The sequence below is a fragment of the Abrus precatorius genome, unplaced genomic scaffold, assembly GCF_003935025.1.
Source record: "Abrus precatorius isolate BTA unplaced genomic scaffold, Abrus_2018 Scaffold7, whole genome shotgun sequence".
Taxonomy (NCBI): Eukaryota; Viridiplantae; Streptophyta; class Magnoliopsida; order Fabales; family Fabaceae; genus Abrus; species Abrus precatorius.
The window spans coordinates 9,930,878-9,949,345 of NW_020874417.1; the positions used below are offsets into that span (position 1 = coordinate 9,930,878).

Consider the following 18,468-nt stretch of genomic DNA (forward strand, 5'->3'; position numbering starts at 1 on the left):
TGGAGACAAAGTTTCCACAGCTACAGCCTTTGCTGTCTTTAAGGAAAAGAGAAAAATAAAATAAAATAAAAGAAGCCAAAACGGTTGTTTTATACATAAAAGGTCCCCACCTTCTTTTTCTTCTTTCGATTACAAGAATTTTGTGCATGGAAGTAAGGAATTTCTCGGATCGCTAGCTTCCAATAATCAGCATGTAATTGTGGCATCTCTATCTGAAATAGCCATAGCATATTTTTAGAATAAAATTTTGTTACATCATCTTACATGTCTTTTTAACTGTTCATCATTATTTAACTGTACAAGTATTTATCACGTAAAACATTACCTATAAACTAAAGAATGTGAATATAATTTATCTTAAAATTATTAGTTGCATTGAAGGGTGTATTCTAGTTTGTGCAGTAATGGCCAACAAAAAAAGGAATGACAATGAACATGACTAAATCAAAAAGAGGATTTTTCATGTATTTAACAAGAATATATGTGGAAAAGGACGATGGTGATGATTGGATATTTGGCAAAACACTTGTGCACTGCATCGCATAAGATCTGAGTCTATCAATGACTGTAAACCGTACAACATGAGCCTATGTTAAATAAACCGAATAAACTTCCAAGAATACTTTATCTACGTAGCACTGATCATGTCTCATGATATGCTTTGTTTTAAATTGTCAAATCCTGAAAGTTTAGGTTTGGAAATAGATCTAGGTTGTTGATATAGGTTATTTCTGCAAATCCTCAGTACATATAATTGAGGATTTTTTAAAAATATAAAATATTATAAATACAAAATGTGAAAAACGTCTGGTTCGGTGAACAAACTCAAAATTTTGTTTGTTTTTTTTATAGTTCATAAGTCTAAGTTAAAACAATTTATATCTTATACACATGTCGCATTAAGTTAGTGCAAGCTTAAACATGGTCGTGTTTAATACCAGCATGTTTTGTGCTCAACATAAATTGTACAAAAGTCATCTCATGTTCAATTAATTTAGCGTTTGTAATTTAATTCAGTTTGCTTAGTGTTTTGTAAATTGTGTACCGTACATATAAGACTGTACTTTAATTAAGAAACCATCTTAAAAACTCATCGTAAGAAAGTTTTCAATTACCATAAATCTTATTAATTATCTTATGTTTCACATACTATACCTTTATATACATTTGTTTGAATTTAAACCTCGACTCCAAGCACTTTGTAATTATTTAGAAAAAATGAAAATATTACTACTTAAGAATATTAATCCTTCTTCTTAAAAGATTTCGCTTTTTTTCTTAATATATATATTTACTCTCTATGATAATTAGTAGACTTTGTTTTGGGTTTACACTACTAATTAAATTTATATTTATTTACAAAATTTAGACAACCAAATGAAACTTCAAAACGATAAAGTAATACAATATATTTACAATGGGTGAAATGTGTGCATCCATGTATGACTGTGTGTGATAGAACAAAATTATATTATATTAAAAAATCAACTTCATCAATTATAAAAATATAAAAAATTTAAAAGCAATAATAGTAGAATGTGATATTACACCCAAGTTAACTCATACGTAAGAGAAACTTTTGTATGGTATGGGGTCATGATATTCCCAACCAATACACAAATCATTTTGACAGGTGTCATATGCTAATTGGTCGAGATCACCATAATCTAGAACGGTAAAGACTACAAATTTTTTTATCATCATGACTGTCCAAATAATCTTCATATACAATTGCAAGATAGCAATTTGGATATACGATGGGCAAATAACATAAATTAATTTAATTTAAAAATGTTGAGAATAATTATAATTTTACCATATTTTTCTTTTATACCTGAGCAGTAATCTTAGACTTTTACTCCTTCCATAACAATGTTCTGTTAGAAAATTTAATTAAAAATTATTTCAGAGAATGTTAGCTTCCTTAGATATATACTTTTTGAAATATTCATACCAAACATAGTATCTAACTTTCTCAACTTAAAATTTCTAGAAAATTTAAAAAGAGTCTTTATGTACCAAATGCTTCTTAGAATAAAATAAAGTGATAAATATTTTTTAACTATGCAAAATTTAAAAAACGTGATTAAATTTATAAAACATTAAATTTAACAATTAGATAAATAAAATTTACTTTGAAGTGTCATTTACCTTAATTGATCAAATCATACAATAATTTCTCGTCTTTTTCATGTTGTTTTCTCGATTATAGTCATTTAGGGTGTGCTTGATTTTGCTCGTTTTTCCGTTTATAAAATCTGTGTCGTAAATCATTTTAATTTTCTTTTTCAAATAAAGAAAAAAAATTGTTTGATAATACTAATTTGAAAATATTTTTATAGATGACGAAATAAAAAAGAATTACTTAGTAAATTAATTTTGAGAACATATTATGAAAACAAACAAAAAATATATATGTTTGAACTCCAGACCAACTAACTACTTATTTATTTATATTTAATTTATAGTTAGGAAGGTCATAATCCTCGTTGACCCAACATGTACTTTTAACAGTAATTTTTAGAAAACTTAGTAATTCTCATGATAAAAACTTTTCTTGAATGAAATCATAATTAAAATCATTTGACCTAAGTACACGGTATAGTCATTCGGGGACCAAGTCTCTCAACATTACAAGCATACAACAACAAAACAATTTAGCAGAGTAAATAAGCATAACATAAGTTGGTCTTCAACAGAAATAACACAACACAACATGGATCTTAAGCAGATTCCACAACATGAGAGCCACTAGGTGCCTTAGAAGGGTCCTTCATACATGACTACATATCTTATGTCACAATAGGTCCACTATCCATCCTTAGTTATAGTTCAATTATATCATCCAACATTGAGGTTGTCATCTTGCGATTGAACTAGAAAACAAATGAAATTTTACAATAAAAGGAAGGACATGTTTATAGAAGAGAAAGCAATTAGGGGTTAAAATATTCATGTAATTTAAATAAAAATACAACACAAAATGCATAACAAATTCATATTATGTATGCTATACATGATGCGCAAATCTATCTCCCTTCCCTCACATCCATGATTTTAAAATGAAATGCATGTAGATCCGATCAAGTTTAGTAACAAATCTTGTGGTGAATAATGATCAAAATAAGCTTGAAGTTTGCGTATTTAGTGTAATATTCAAGCCTAAATCAATATTTAAATGTTGTATAATCACACATCTTATTATATTTAGCATACATTTTCTTTATTTATTTATGATATCATTTACACTTTATATTTTACTAATAGATGAGGAGTTCGAGGGAGGCCACTAAGTAAATTAGAGCTCAATAGGGGTGAAATCCATTTCCCCAAAAGACTCCACTAGGTGCTCGTGTAATATTTGTGGCCGCGGAGCGGGCACATGAAGAGAGGAGATCATTACTGAAAATCAAAGAGCTTCACTACCAGCCATGCCAAGAGTCAAAATTCATGTTTTCAACACAACAAAGTTTCACAAGTAGCTAGTGGAACTAACCATAGTCGTACGTGATTTGTGCTATTAGGACGTTGACTTATTTATCTGTTTTAAGTGGTTCAAAAAGGGTTTAAATGCACCCAATATAAATTGAAACATGATGGCATATAATTAACACACTTAGACACACATGCTAGAGAAGAATGGTTATAGAGTTTTCAAAAGATCAAAGCAATAGTAGAGATTTTTTGGGGTAGGATTTCGAAAGGATCTCTACGCGATTTACGGGAGCAATACACTCTAAAAGCTAGAAATTGGAATTCTCTCTCTTTTCTACTCTAATCTTCTATTAATCTTGTTTATTCCATTATGTTTAATTTTCCTTTCTTGGCCTGTAATCCAACTATTACTAAGTAGGAGTATCTCAAATTAGGATTGATGACAATGTTACAAATATTTTATAATATTTTGTTAATCTTGATTTGTTGATTCAATTCTTGGTATTCTTAATGCTTGTAAATATGTTGAACTCCTTATTCACATGATTTTATATGCTAAGAAAGGCATCGAAAAGTGAACCTTACTATTGGAAACCCCAAATTGAATCTAAGATGCTGATCACAAAACTAGGTTATGTTTCCTGATGAATTATTAGATCACCGTAGAATTTAATAGGTTTAATTAGATATTATTATCTCAAAAGTAAGAGTTAAAGTAATTAAGTTTGATTAGCAAAAATAATAATTAAGTTTGATATTATATTTTAAAAGATAACAATAATTAGTTAAGGATAATTTGTGTTCAAGATAAATCAAGAATAAACTAGAATCAATTTTAGTTAAGTTTGTTAATTTTAATTTATAGTGAAACTAATCCATAAAACTTTGTTAGAATTTAAATTCATTCATTTTGAATAAATTGTACTTTTAATTCTTTAGCTTTTTCTATTTTCTTTTTATCTCATCTTATTAATTAGTCACATTTAGATAGTTAAGTTGCAATTAATATCTAATAGAACAATCCTTGTAAACATAATTTTTCATATTACTTATCAGTATTCATGTACTTATAGCTCTATCAAAGCTTAACCAACATAATACTAATCGAGGTTTTGTTGAGAACAATTAAGTATGCCAAAGAAGTCCTAGCTACAAGTGAACTACTCCAACCTATTGAAAGTCTCTAACTATAAAGCTCATATACTTAGTATCCATGGATACAATACGATATGAATGCACAGACACAAGAGATTCTTGAAAATTCAAGATACAATATGGCCTAGACACATAGTATGAAGTCAAAGAAACAACATATTTTATACAAAAACAAAATATTTGTAAAGGAATATTGACGACTAATTCATATTAATGTATTATATTTGCATATTAGAACTATATGGAAGATGAGACTTGTAACATACTCTTTTTATTATTTAGAAAATTATGTTTTGTTTGATATTAAATAGCATTAAGAGGTATAAGAGTGTATTTTGAAGAGTATTAGAGGAAGTTAGTGTAGGGAATCTCGCCTAAGCGAGAGAAATCTTGCTCAAGCGAGACTGAGTGCACAGAAATATCTTATTTTAGAGCAATCTCGCTCAAGCAAGATAATTCGCGCTCAAGCAAGATATGATAGAATCTGTCCAATTGTCACCTCGCTCAAGCGAGATGAAGATCTCGCTTAGGCGAGCTATGTCGTTCAGGCGAGGACTCACAGGAGAAATATTGCTCTCTCACTCAAGCGAGATAGAGCTCGCTCAAGCGAGCATATCAGAAAAATGTTGAAAAAACTATTGTCTGCATGTCTCACTCAAGCGAGGGATCCGTCGCTCAAGTGAGAACGCGCAAAGTTGAGGGGTATTTAAGAGATTTCTAGCATGAAAATTCATTTTCATTTCTACAACTCATGTCCCTCTCTCATTTCTCTGAACTCTCTCTTCCCATATCACAAATAAGCCTTAGAAACTCTAAAACTTCACCGAATCCGAACTCAAACCTTAACTCTACAGAATCGTCAATGAGTATCTTAGAGCTCAAACCTCTCATTTTCACTTCTATCTTTTCTATTTTCTCTTTTCTTTAAGTATACTTTTTTCTATAAGGTGTAGAATTACCTTGGTTCGTGGACCAACCTTCTCTTACTTTCTCAACACCAAAACTAGTTTTCTAAGGTAAGGAGAGCTCTATCTTATTACTAAGAAATGTTGTGTTTGTATGTATGAAAGTGCTTGATTTGAATATGTGATGGATGATAATATGTTTTTGATATATTTGGAATATGATTGATTATGTGTGAAGCATGTTTTGGCGCTGATTGACGATGAGTATGATCTTTATTTGAGTATATGCATGTACATAGTGGACTGAGTCTGAGGGAACTAACTCTCGACAATAACTAATTTATTGTATGAAGTAATAATGAGTTAGAATAAAATAATAGAGAAATGAGATAGAAATATGGAACAAGAAAGGAATATGATGAGGACAAGTATAGATAGTTCAGAGGTACACTAGGAGTATGGAAGATGGAGAAGACTGAAAAATATTAGAGAAATGAGGGTGGTGGATGTTTTTCTTGAATTGCGCAAGACAAATGAGAGTAGGAGCACCACAGGCCTCACACTCGTTTCCTTACTAATACTTTTGACCATGCTTTTGCTAAAAAGGGCCGGGTCGACACATGTTATATCCGTGTAGCTGCGACTATCCAGCAACTATCTATGCTAAAGAAGACCTTAAAGGATCACAAGGGCAGTGAAAGTGAGAACTGAAAATGTTAGTAGTAATGGACCTAAGTTAAATAACTTAGATGATTAATAATCTTGTTATACGATGCTTGTATGATTACTTTATCTGTATCATTGAATTATTCGTGACTGTATGCTTAGTAATAAAAATAAAGACTCATCCTTATGTAAATATTTTAGGAAACCAGGATGACAACACCTATAGAGAGGATTAGATTAGTAGATAGTTTTGTAACTAATAGATTATATTATGTATTTAATAAGTACCAAAGACTTTGTTTCTTTAGGATTGTTGTATATGAAAGTGATGTACCTAGTGACCTCATTATAATGGAAATGGAATTAGCTTATAACATACATTTTGATTTTCCTATAAGTAGAATCCATCATACTTTCTCTGTTTATATATTTCCCGGCACCGTGAGGACCCAAGTAGCATTGACGTACCTGTTCACGTACCATGACTACGATTATCTTGAAAGACCATCTCATTGGACGTTTAAGCGGATTACGGGTATCTAGGTCATTACAGACCCTGGTGACCTATATCTCGGATCAGACGATGACCTCGACTTTGACGATATAGCGATGATAGAGAGATGGTACGGAGATGATTAGTGTCTCTTTGGTCATGTGATGGATAGGCTGCTCATTATGACTTATTATGTTCTGTATTTTATAAGTGTTGGAAATTAGTTCTAATGTATTTTGATGTATCTTGATGAATATTTTGTAAATGTTAATACTTTGTATATTTTGAGCACAATGTATATTCATGTCATTTAAAGTTCCTCTTAAAATTTTGTTTAACTATTATTGCTTCATCATTCAAAGTTCTTATATGTTAGAACAAAATAAATTAGATATGTTATAATTTCATTTGATATACTTAACCGGTAATAAATTTAACTAAATTTTCATATTATTTTGAATTCTATTTCGTATTGTTTTGAATAAAAATAAAGATGTTACAAGACCCACAAGGACTGAGTGTTGTGAGTTGTCAACTATCATCACCAACCCACAACTTGTGACCTAGTAACAAGTGACTTTTGCAAGACTCAAAACCACTACTATGTGTGAAAGCTTTAAGTACTGTAATAGAGGTCTTCAATTTTGTGTAAAATATTGATTATGAAAGTTTTGAGCATTGTTGCACACAAGACCTACGAGAATCACAACCCCTGTTTGTATAAGATGGGACTCATGTTTCCACATGCCTTAGCTAGAGGAGATGAGAAATAATCCTAGTCGAAGACTCTATCTCAAGTGTCAAACAATCATGAAATTGAAACTCATTATTTCAATAGTAACTAAGTTAAACTTATCATATATATTTGCCAAAAGTTGTGCTATACTCAAATGTATTGAGTCATATCCTAGCCATACTGGGGCAGGAATTTATTTTTCAAAATAAAATAAAAAGTCCAATACCTTTTGGATACGTATCCAAAGGTATCTGACACGTGTGAGTATCAAATATCTGTCCGCTGATATTTCGACCAAATTGGAGCAGCTGGACTTCATAGGTCTCTAACTTAGCACCCTACCTCTTAGCTTTTTAAACATGAAGTGTAAAACACTTTTGCGTTAGTATAAGCTAATTCTTATCATTTCTATTTACCCTTACTCATGGGCCTCAAGATGTGTGATTTCCATACATAATTCAATGCACAACGAACAATGATGCATGCTACTATTCTTCCTCAACATCACTCATATTTTACTTACAATAGGCATTCCTTGGTGACCTCAAATAAATCAAATCATTCTTTTCATTTCCCATATCCGTCAAGTACCAGCACAACATATCTTGACAAAGAGGTCTCTTGTCACTTGTTCAAATTTCTTGACTCAATTGTTTAGGCTTTTTATATTCTTGCTAAATATTGTAGACTTGAAAATATTGTTCAAACTGATGTACTTTCCGATCATCTAAGTCTCCGCACCAGTCGTTGTTGGAGTACCCAATTAACTTGTAATCTTTCGCTTTCAAATAGAATAACCCGAGTGATACTGTTCCTTAGATATACTGTAGAATTCACTTCAACGCCTTCCAATGTGAATAAACCGGCTCCTCCATGAACTGACTTACAATGCCAACACTTAATGAAAGGTCTGGCCTTATGCATGTTAGATAATGAAGGCCTCCCACCAAACTCTAATATTTGCTTGCATTAACTCGTTCTCCTCCATCAAATTTTGCACTCAATTCGATCGGTGTTGATACACGATTACAACGTGTCATCTTGTATTTTTTTCAAAATCTCCTTTGCATATGTCTCCTGTGACACAAAAATACCCGTCTCTTCTTGTCTTACCTCCAGACCAAAGAAAAACTTCATCAAACTTAAATCTGTAATCTCGAATTCCTGTGTCATTGTGCTCTTAAACTCTTATATCATCTCACTATTGTTCCCCATAAAAATGAGGTCATCAACATAAAGAGCAACAAATAACATATTACCTCCACTCTTCTTCACATAAAAGGGCATGTTCATAGGACATTGTTCAAACCCGTTCTCCTTGAAGTATGTATCGATGCGAGAATTCCATGCCTGTGGTGCTTGCTTCAACCCTTAAAGTGTCTTCTTCAATTTCAGCACATTTTTCTCTTCTCCACTTTTCATGTACCTGGGTGATTGTTCAATATAGATTTCTTCAAGCACTCCATTCAAGAATGATAACCTGACATCCATTTGAAATATCAGCCAATTGAATTGAGCCACTTGTGAAATGAGCAATTGGATTGTCTCCATCCTTGTAACAGGAGCAAACACCTCATCATAGTCAATTCCCTCCTTTTGCTTATATCCCTTTGCAACAAGCCGCACCTTGTACTATTCTATCTCGCTTTGAGCATTTATCTTTCTCTTGAACACCCACTTCACACCAATAGGCTGACTTCCTTTCGGTAACTTCGCTAACTCCCATGTGTTGTTGCGGTTAATTGCTCTAATCTCCTTGTCCATGGCAGTTTGCCACTTCTTGTCTCGCACCGCCTCTTCAAAACTTATATTCTCGAAATCTACCAAAAGACATACAATGTGTACCTCATTTGTCGAATCTTATAAATCTTGCAAACTTCGCATTTTGGATTTTTGCAGTTCATCTTTATCACTGATAGTTACAGGATTTGTTGGTATGATTGTTGGTATAGCGGTTGATGATTCTCCATCTTCGTTGATAACCTCCATTGAGTTACTCTAATCCCACTCGCTTGCTTCATTAACTTGTACATCACGACTCACCACAACCTCCTTGTTTTCTTGTCATACCCAATAAAAATATACCTTTTGCTTTTGTCATCAAGCTTCATTCTTCACTGATTTGGCATGTGTGCATAGGCCACACTACCAAATACTTTGAGATGAGAAATTGATAGTTTTTGTCTGCTCCATGACTCTTGTGGTGTTTGATCATCCAGCTTTGCATGTGGACACCGATTTTGCAAATAGATAGCGCATTGCACGACTTTCGTCCAAAATTCCTACGACATCTTCTTGCTCTTAAGCATTGACCGAACCATATCAAGAACAGTCCGGTTCTTCCTCTCAGTCACACTATTTTGTTGGGGAGAGTACAGTGCGGTTAGAAATTGCCTTATGCCTTGCACCTTACAATACTCCATGAAAGCCATTGAAGTATACTCGCCACCTCTATTGGATCATACCGATTTGATGTGTCTACCAATTGCCTTTTCCACCACTACTTTGAACTTTTTGAACACCTCGAATGCTTCAGATTTTTCTTTCAGAGAATAAACTCAAGTTTTTCGTGAGAAATCATCAATAAAGGGAATAAAATACCTATTACAGCTAAAAGATTCAGGGGTGATTGCTCCACATATGTCAGTATGAATCAATTCAAGATTTTCCTTAGCACAATATTCTATCTTCTTTTGAAACGAAGTTCTTACATTCTTGCTGAGCACACATTCTTCACAAAAAAATTTCTCGTAGTCCATGTCCGATAGCCCGTGCACCATGTTCTTCTTTGCCAACTTGTTTAGACCACCATGATGTAAGTGACCAAAACAGAGATGTCACAGCAACGCCTTGTCTTCTACGTTGACTCATAAACATTTTTCTTGAACGCTTCTCAAATTCAGCTTATACATGTGATTTTTCTCCATTTCAACTCGAGTAACCAAATGGCCGTGTTTATCTTTCAAGTGTAATACTCAATCTTTCATAAGTACCGAATAACCTTTCTCCATGAGTTAACCCATACTCAAAATGTGGCTCTTGAGATTTGGTACGTAATATACATCTTGGATTGACCAAACTAAGCTATCATTTTGCAAATAACAAACTGTACCTTGGCCTTTGACTTCAACCTTCAATGCATCTCCAAACGACACATGTCCAGTTTTAACCTTTTGCTTCTCTTTGAAAAGGTACTTGTGCCCACACATATGATTGCTTGCACCCGTGTCAAGGTACCACACTGTGTTGTTGTTGGTGTTGTCTTCGTTGTGTGCCATCAAGAGAAAAACTTATTTTGCTTCCTTATCTTCTGTAACTGAATTGGTTGTCTCTTCCACATTTTTCTCGACTCGACATTCTTTCACAAAATGCCTATTCGGAGGGCAAGTGTACCCATCGAGAAGTAATAAAGGATTTTTAAATTAAGTTCCCAAAATATCGTCCCACAAGGATTATTTTTTAATTATTAAAAATTTCCTAATTCAATTGTCTAAACTTCAAAGATACGAGTTTAATTAAAAACAAGAATTTATAAAATCAATTATAAAACTAAGAACTAAGAGCAAGGAATATAAATGCACGTCTTAGTTGAAATTATCGGAGAGGAACCTAGGGCATATGGGTTTTCTCATTCAATCCTTTATGTTATTTTTCTATTTAACTCAAAATTTAATTTCCTTGTGATTACCAATAATTCATACGAATACTATTAATACTCCATGGTCATGCAATATTAATATTATTTTATCTAAATTAACATCCCCAATGGTATGCAAGACATCAATTTAAGAAAGCTTAAGGAACCTATGAACTTGTTAATTTAATAACGATTAGAAGAGAAATATTAGTTTCGTCCACCTAATCCTTTATCTCGTTTTACCCTATAGATCTATTAATTAACCGAGGTACGGTCGCTTGACAATATAATTAATTAGGATTAAAAAAAAGAAGCGCAATAGGATAAAATCTAATCACAAAACATAAATCAAGTTTAAATTCAAATATCAAAATTTGATAAATCCATGAACAATAGTTCTCATAGCCCTAGCTGTGGACTTAATTACTCATGCTAAAGAAAAGAACTAAAACAATCATAAACAAAGTCATAATCAAAAGAAATAGCAAACTAGAGTGTGAGATGTGTTCCCGGTCTTCAAGTACGATTGCTTGAAGCTCCAAGTCTCGCCAAGCATGTGCCAAGGATCCCATACAAGAGAGACGAGATCAAATGTATTCTAAAACCAAAGCCAAGATGTCAAAACCATGTTTCTAATGGTGGCTCCGGTCTTCCTTTTAATAGGGTTTGAAAACCCTAAAAACTCTTCATAATTGGGGTTCCCGCAGATGAGCACTCCTGACTGAGTTTCACAATTTCATGTGCTCTCAGCTTTCTTTTATTGCTCAAAATCTCCTTTAAAAATTTAGCATATTTGGGCATTTTGGAGATAGCATCAATGAAAGGCATATTGATGTGAACTTTGGCCAATAAGTCTAAGAACTTGTGGAACTCTTCATCATAAGGAGGGTGACCTTGCAGCCGCTGTGGGAGAGGTATCTTAGGCTCATAGGGCCTTGGTTGAACAAGAGACTCTTCCTTCTTTTCTTTTTCAGGCTCCTCACTTGAAGGACGGTCTTGCTCATAGTAATGCAAGGTCGTGCTTTAATCACTGTCATGGGCGTGCTTGTATAAGCACAGTCGTGCTTCAGTTTCAGCAGGGGCGTGCTCATCAGTAAGCATGGGCGTACATGTAGAATTAACATGAGTGTGCTTCTCTATAAGCATGGGCATGCATGTGCCTTTATTCTGCGATTCTTGTAGTTTCTTCTCACTTCTAAGGGTGATGGCATTGCATTGCTCCCTTGGATTAGGCTCAGGCTGAGATGACAGTGTTCCAATCACTCTTTGACTTAGAAGGTTAGTAATTTGCTCCAATTGTGCACTCATCTTAGAAGAATTGGCTTGTTTTTCAGATTTAACCTCTGCTAACCTCTTATCAGTTTTCTCAATATGTTGGTCCAACTTGGATTCAAACTCTGTCATCCTCTTATCAGAGTAATGCACATATTGCATCATCTGTTCTTGAAAGTTGGACTGAGATCTAGGAGCTTCTTTTCCTTCAGGTCTTGCTCTCTGACTTTGCATATGAGGAGGGCGATAAACAGTTGAATTTTGACTTCCAAAGCCATTCCCCCAAGAGTTAGGAGGATTACTCCTCCACCCTGAACTGTGATTGCCTATGAAATTTTCCTCCTCTTGCTTAGATTCTGGGCTTGCAAGAGCTCTTACAGGTTGGTCTTGAGCCTTCATTAAAGATTTTAGTTGCTTTGTAAGGGCTACCATTTGGTTCATTAGTGGGCTGCTGCTCTCTGCTTGGTAAACTGGAGCAATCTCTTTCCTCTTGATGTCATAAGAGTCAGCAGTGTGTCACTCAAAGCTAGAAGATGTCATCTCATCTATCAGCTTGTATGCATCATCTGGATCTTTTCTTATGAGGGACCTTCTTGCTGCGGCATCAATTGTAGCCCTAGTAGTGATTGATAGGTCACTGTAAAAAATTTGTACCTGTTTCCACGTCGAAAAATCATGATGAGGACATCTCCTCAAAAGCTCTTCAAATCGCTCTCATGCTTCGAATAAGGATTCTGTTTCATATTGTTGGAAGCAACATATCTCTGTCATAAGCTTAGAGGACCTTGATGGGGGAAAGTACTTTCTCAAGAATTGTTGAGTGAGATCCTCCTAAGTTCTGATGGAGTTGGCTGGGAGTGAAGGAAAACCATGCATTCACCTTTTTAGATACCGAGAATGGGAAAAGACATAGTCAAATAGCATCATTGGAGACTCCATTGTATTTTATGGTATCTGTCAATCGGAGGAACTTTGTCATATGTAAATTGGGGTCTTCATTAGGCATGCCTCCAAACTGTATAGAGTTTTGGACCATGGTTATGAGTGCTGGTTTCAATTCAAAATTGTTTGCCTCCACATTAGGGGTTGCGATGCTTCCAGGGGTGCCTCTAGCAGTGGGTGTCATGTAATCTTGAATTGATCTCCTTCCCTTTGCCATTATTTGTTCTCTCACTTCTTTTGTTTGTCTACGTGTTGTTCTCTCAATTTTCGGATCAAATAAACAAGCTGTAAAACACTTAGAACGAGTGAGCATACATTAAAAGAAATTGTGAAATAAAAAAATTAAAATAAAATAAATACGAAAATTATAAAAAAAATTAACAATAAAAAAAACAAAATAAAATAAAACACAAATTGCTTAAATCAATTAAATTTGAGATTTTCTTAATATTGAAAAAGTAATCATTGGCAACGGCGCCAAAAACTTGTTCGGAGGGCAAGTGTACCCATCGAAAAGTAATAAAGGGTTCTTAAATTAAGTTCCCGAAATATCGTCCCATAAGAATTGTTTTCCAATTACTAAGAATTTCCTAATTCAATTGTTTAAGCTTCAAAGATATGAGATTAATTAAAAACAAGAATTTATAAAATCAATTATAAAACTAAGAACTAAGAGCAAAGAATACAAATGCACGTCTTGGTTGAAATTATCGGAGAGGAACCTAGGGCATATGAGTTTTCTCATTTAATTCTTTATGTTATTTTTCTATTTAACTCGAAATTCAATTTCCTTGTGATTACCAATCATTCATACGAATACTATTAATACTCCATGGTCATGCAATATTAATATTATTTTATCTAAATTAACATCTCCAATGGTCATGCAAGACATCAATTTAAGAAAGCTTAAGGAACCTATGAACTTGTTAATTTAATAACGATTAGAAGAGAAATATTAGTTTCGTCCACCTAATCCTTTGTCTCGTTTTACCCTATAGATCTATTAATTAACCGAGGTACGGTTGCCTGACGATATAATTAATTAGGATTAAAAAAAAGCGCAATAGGATAAAATCTAATCACAAAATGTAAATCAAATTTAAATTCAAATATCAAAATTCGATAAATCCATGAACAATAGTTCTCATAGCCCTAGCTGTGGACTTAGTTACTCATGCTAAAGAAAAGAATTAAAACAATCATAAACAAAGCCATAATCAAAAGAAATAGCAAACTAGAGTGTGAGATGTGTTCCCGGTCTTCAAGTACGATTACTTGAAGCTCCAAGTCTCGCCAAGCATATGCCAAGGATCCCGTGCAAGAGAGACGAGATCAGATGTATTCTAAAATCAAAGCCAAGATGTCAAAACCGTGTTCCTAATGGTGGCTCCAGTCTTCTTTTTAATAAGATTTGAAAACCCTAAAAACTCTTCATAATTGGGCTTCCCGCAGATGTGCACGGCCGTGCAAGGCCTTAAGCACGACCGTGCATGGGCTTAAAGCACCCTGTTCTTGTTGGAAGAGTCTGGGCGTGCTGGCTGCTGCGAAGCTCTAATCTTCTAATCAATTTGGGCCCAAAATGCACCCAAAATTCACTTGCGGCCTCTTTATACCAAACTACACAATTAATATATAAATTAGTGTAAAACTCAAATAAAATAAAGGTCAAATATGAATATATGGGTTGTAAAATAAGGCCTAATTACAGACTTATCAATGCCTCACCTTGCCACAATTGTAACACTTATTGGACTTGCAATCCTTCGCATAGTGACCATATTTGCCGCACTTGTAGCACCCATTGTTGGAATAATTTGATCGACCGACTCTCGAACGACCATGTCCTCTTCCACACCAATTTTGCTAGTTTGAATGTTCTTTCTCCTTATAATACCCTTCTTGACCACGATCTCTACCACCGCGACCATTTCCTCAACTTCCACGGCCACGCCCTCTGCCTCGAATGTTTTGAGAATAGAGTGTCTTTTCGTCTTTAATTGACGCCTTGGTTTGAAGTGCTTCCTCAAGTATCTCCTCCGCCTTCTTCTTACATTGTTCGTGTTCCTCGAGAGAACTGGCGAGCTCGTTAATCGTAAGCGTTGTTAGGTCCTTTGACTCTTCTATAGCACATATGACATTCTCAAAACTGTCAGTTAACGACTTCAAAATCTTCTCCACAACTCGTGCATCAATTAAAGCTTCTCCGTTTCAGTTGAGTTGATTCACCACGGTTTGAACACGCGTGATGTAGTTGGAGACCCCTTCCAACTCCTTCATCTTCATACTTTCCAACTCACCACGAAGAGTTTGAAGGCAGACTTGTTTAACCCAGTTAGCTCCTTTTTACACATTCGCCAAAATGTTCCATGCTTCCTTTGAAGTTTTTGCATTCACAATCTTCTCAAAGCCCGACTCGTCAACAACTCGAAACAACATGTACAAAGCCACCTTATCTTTTGATAGCTTCTCTTTCAACACCTTGTGTTGAGTCGCCGAATATTCCATTGTAGTTTTCGGTTCTTCAAAACTTTCTTAGACCACCTCCTAACCATCTTGAGACCCAAGAAGAGCTTTCATTTGAATGCTCCAGTTCTTGTAGTTCGCCTTCGTTAGTCGGGGCAGTGGCACATTATTGGTCACACTTACCATAAGCTCTTGATACCAAATTGTAGAATTAAAAACTGATAGAGAAAAAAAACTCTTTCTATATATCTCACGCATTTTGTTGAACAATACAATGATTTATCTATAAAATGAAAAGCTTAAATTCTATTAATAACCATAAATTACAATTAAAACTCATTATAGCCATTTATCAAAATAACTACTGACTTTTGATCTTTTATTCTAAAAAAAACTGCTGAATTAAAACTATTAAAATTAACATTTAAATTTATTTAACAAATATTGGACTATCCATCGTAACTAAAACTCATAAAGGTTACAGGAAATAGCTTAACTAAATAATTAAACATAAACACCTACTAACTATCTTAATTACTAATTTTATTTAGTATTTAATTAACTAATGTAATTCGTTGATGTCTATGGTAACCACTTAACCGTTATGACTTCGATAATTTGTGAGTCTGCTCAACTTCAATTATTTAATCCACCTTAAAGTTCTAAGCCTAAAGTTCATGGTTAATTTACCTAACTTATGTATTTAACTTAACTAATTACTTTATCTTTACTAAACCATTATTTTTATTATGTGATCATAAGAGCAGTAATGTCTTTTCATGCTCACATCATTTTATTATTATTTTCACTGGACAAAGTCTTTAAAACCTTAAACTTGTCAATCATATTATCTTATTGCTCAAGGTGTCCTCAATTTTTGTGATAATTTTGAAGCTTTCTGACCATTATTAGAAAATAAAAAAATCCTTAATTTTTGTGACAATTTTGGAGGTTTCTAAACAGTATTAGAAAAGAAAAAGTGTTAATAACATATCATGTAACACTTTTTTTTCAACACTTCAAACTATCAGTTAAAATTATTGAGAATTATAAAAATAATGCAAATTTCACTCTTTCTAACTCCTAATTTAATGTTTTTTTTTTGTAATTTAAAAATATTCAATAAATTTTAACCAATAAATAAAAGTGTATTAAAAAGTGTATATTGAAAAATATATTACTAACTTTTCGTGAGATCAAACAAGAAAATTCAAAACTCTACCATAAGTCATAGAAAATTTCAAAAATGGTAAAACTTCTTGGATAGTCCCCACACACGTACTAAAACATCCACACCAAAAATTATAACGAAATAAGAATCATTGCTAACTTGTCGTCGGAGCAAGAATCATCTTAAGCACAACATAATAAACATTCATATAAAATTGTAGACAATTCTACAAATCAAGAAATTTGAGCCACTGACAAAAAAAAATAAAATTAGAATGTGGTTCAGTCCAATTTTCTCATATAAGGCCTACGCATCACAATTCAAATTGTTTTCTCATATAAGGCCTACGCATCACAATTTTCTCATACAGTTTTAGCTAATGGACAGAACAAAATTTTTGAAACATAAAATTTCATCAAACATCATGCATATCTTGATCTAAAGTAACATAAAAAGGAGTTGAAGAGGAAAACATGCAAAACCTCTCTTCCCTAAGTACCCTCTTTTCCCACAAAACAACTTGGTAAATTTCCATCTCTTTACACTAAAAACTTTAGTAACCGAAAGAAGAGTTTCGGTCTTCCAAGGACTTGAATTTTAACCTTTTTGAAACACAGCCACTTGAAAACATTAGGATAAATAGAAAGAGAGATAAAACACAACATGCAAGGGCTCTAGAGTGGCAAGGACACTCACAGGGTGGAGAAGACAAAAGAGCCAAGGAGAGGGCTTTTCCACGCAACCTTGAGCTCGTTAGAGTGCTTGGAGGATGGTGAGCTCAAAATCAATTTTGCGTGTGGGAAAAGATGAAGCTTATGGTGGAAGAATGCCTCCATTCTGACTTTGAAGAAGGTGGAAGATGGAATTTTTTGGAAAGGGAAAAAGAGTTTTGTGGTAGAAGTCGAGAGGATCTCATATATGCATTTGCATGCAAAGGTGAAAAAATAATGGTGGCGGTGAGGGCGGTGGCCATGAGGCATACGCAGGGAGAGAGAAAAGTCCTTTTTATTTTGCATTATTTTTAATGATTTTTTAAAGTAGGTAAAGATATATGATAAAAATATTAACAAATAATATTTTTGTATTGAAGATTATAATATATAATATTATAAAAATATTGAATTCAATAATATTTTATGATTTTTTAATGAAATTTATCGTAGATTAGTTTTTATTGTGTTGGAAATGAATTTGAACTGTGAGTTTTCAATTATTTTAATTTACATGAGTGACGACCAAGAGAGAAATAAACTTCACTGTGTTTTATGATTCAGGGGGTACTTGCACTGTTTTTTATGCTAAAATCTGAAGCACCTTTGGGAGTGGCTGAGTTTTTTATTTTTAAAATAAAACATGTTAAGTAAAAATAGAGCTAAGTTGATTTTAACTTAATTTTAAAATAATTTCATCTCAGTTTTTTTTTCAAAAGCTTTAATTTTAATTGTAAAAATAAATCATGCAATCTTCATATATTGAAAGTACACAACAACTATCGTTATTGTGACGACCTATGTCTTTATCACAACAATATTTTCATTATTATTATAATTATTCTTACCATTAATAATTAACATTACTCTCATCTTAATT

At 33.4% G+C, this 18,468-nt stretch overlaps 1 non-coding gene across 1 annotated transcript; it reads left to right on the forward strand.

Annotated features, from left to right (window-relative positions):
* Positions 1–12,969: 12,969 nt before the first annotated feature.
* On the forward strand, positions 12,970–13,076 carry LOC113873983. Its single transcript, XR_003506047.1, has one exon. It is a non-coding gene; the product is annotated as a small nucleolar RNA R71 (small nucleolar RNA).
* Positions 13,077–18,468: the final 5,392 nt, after the last annotated feature.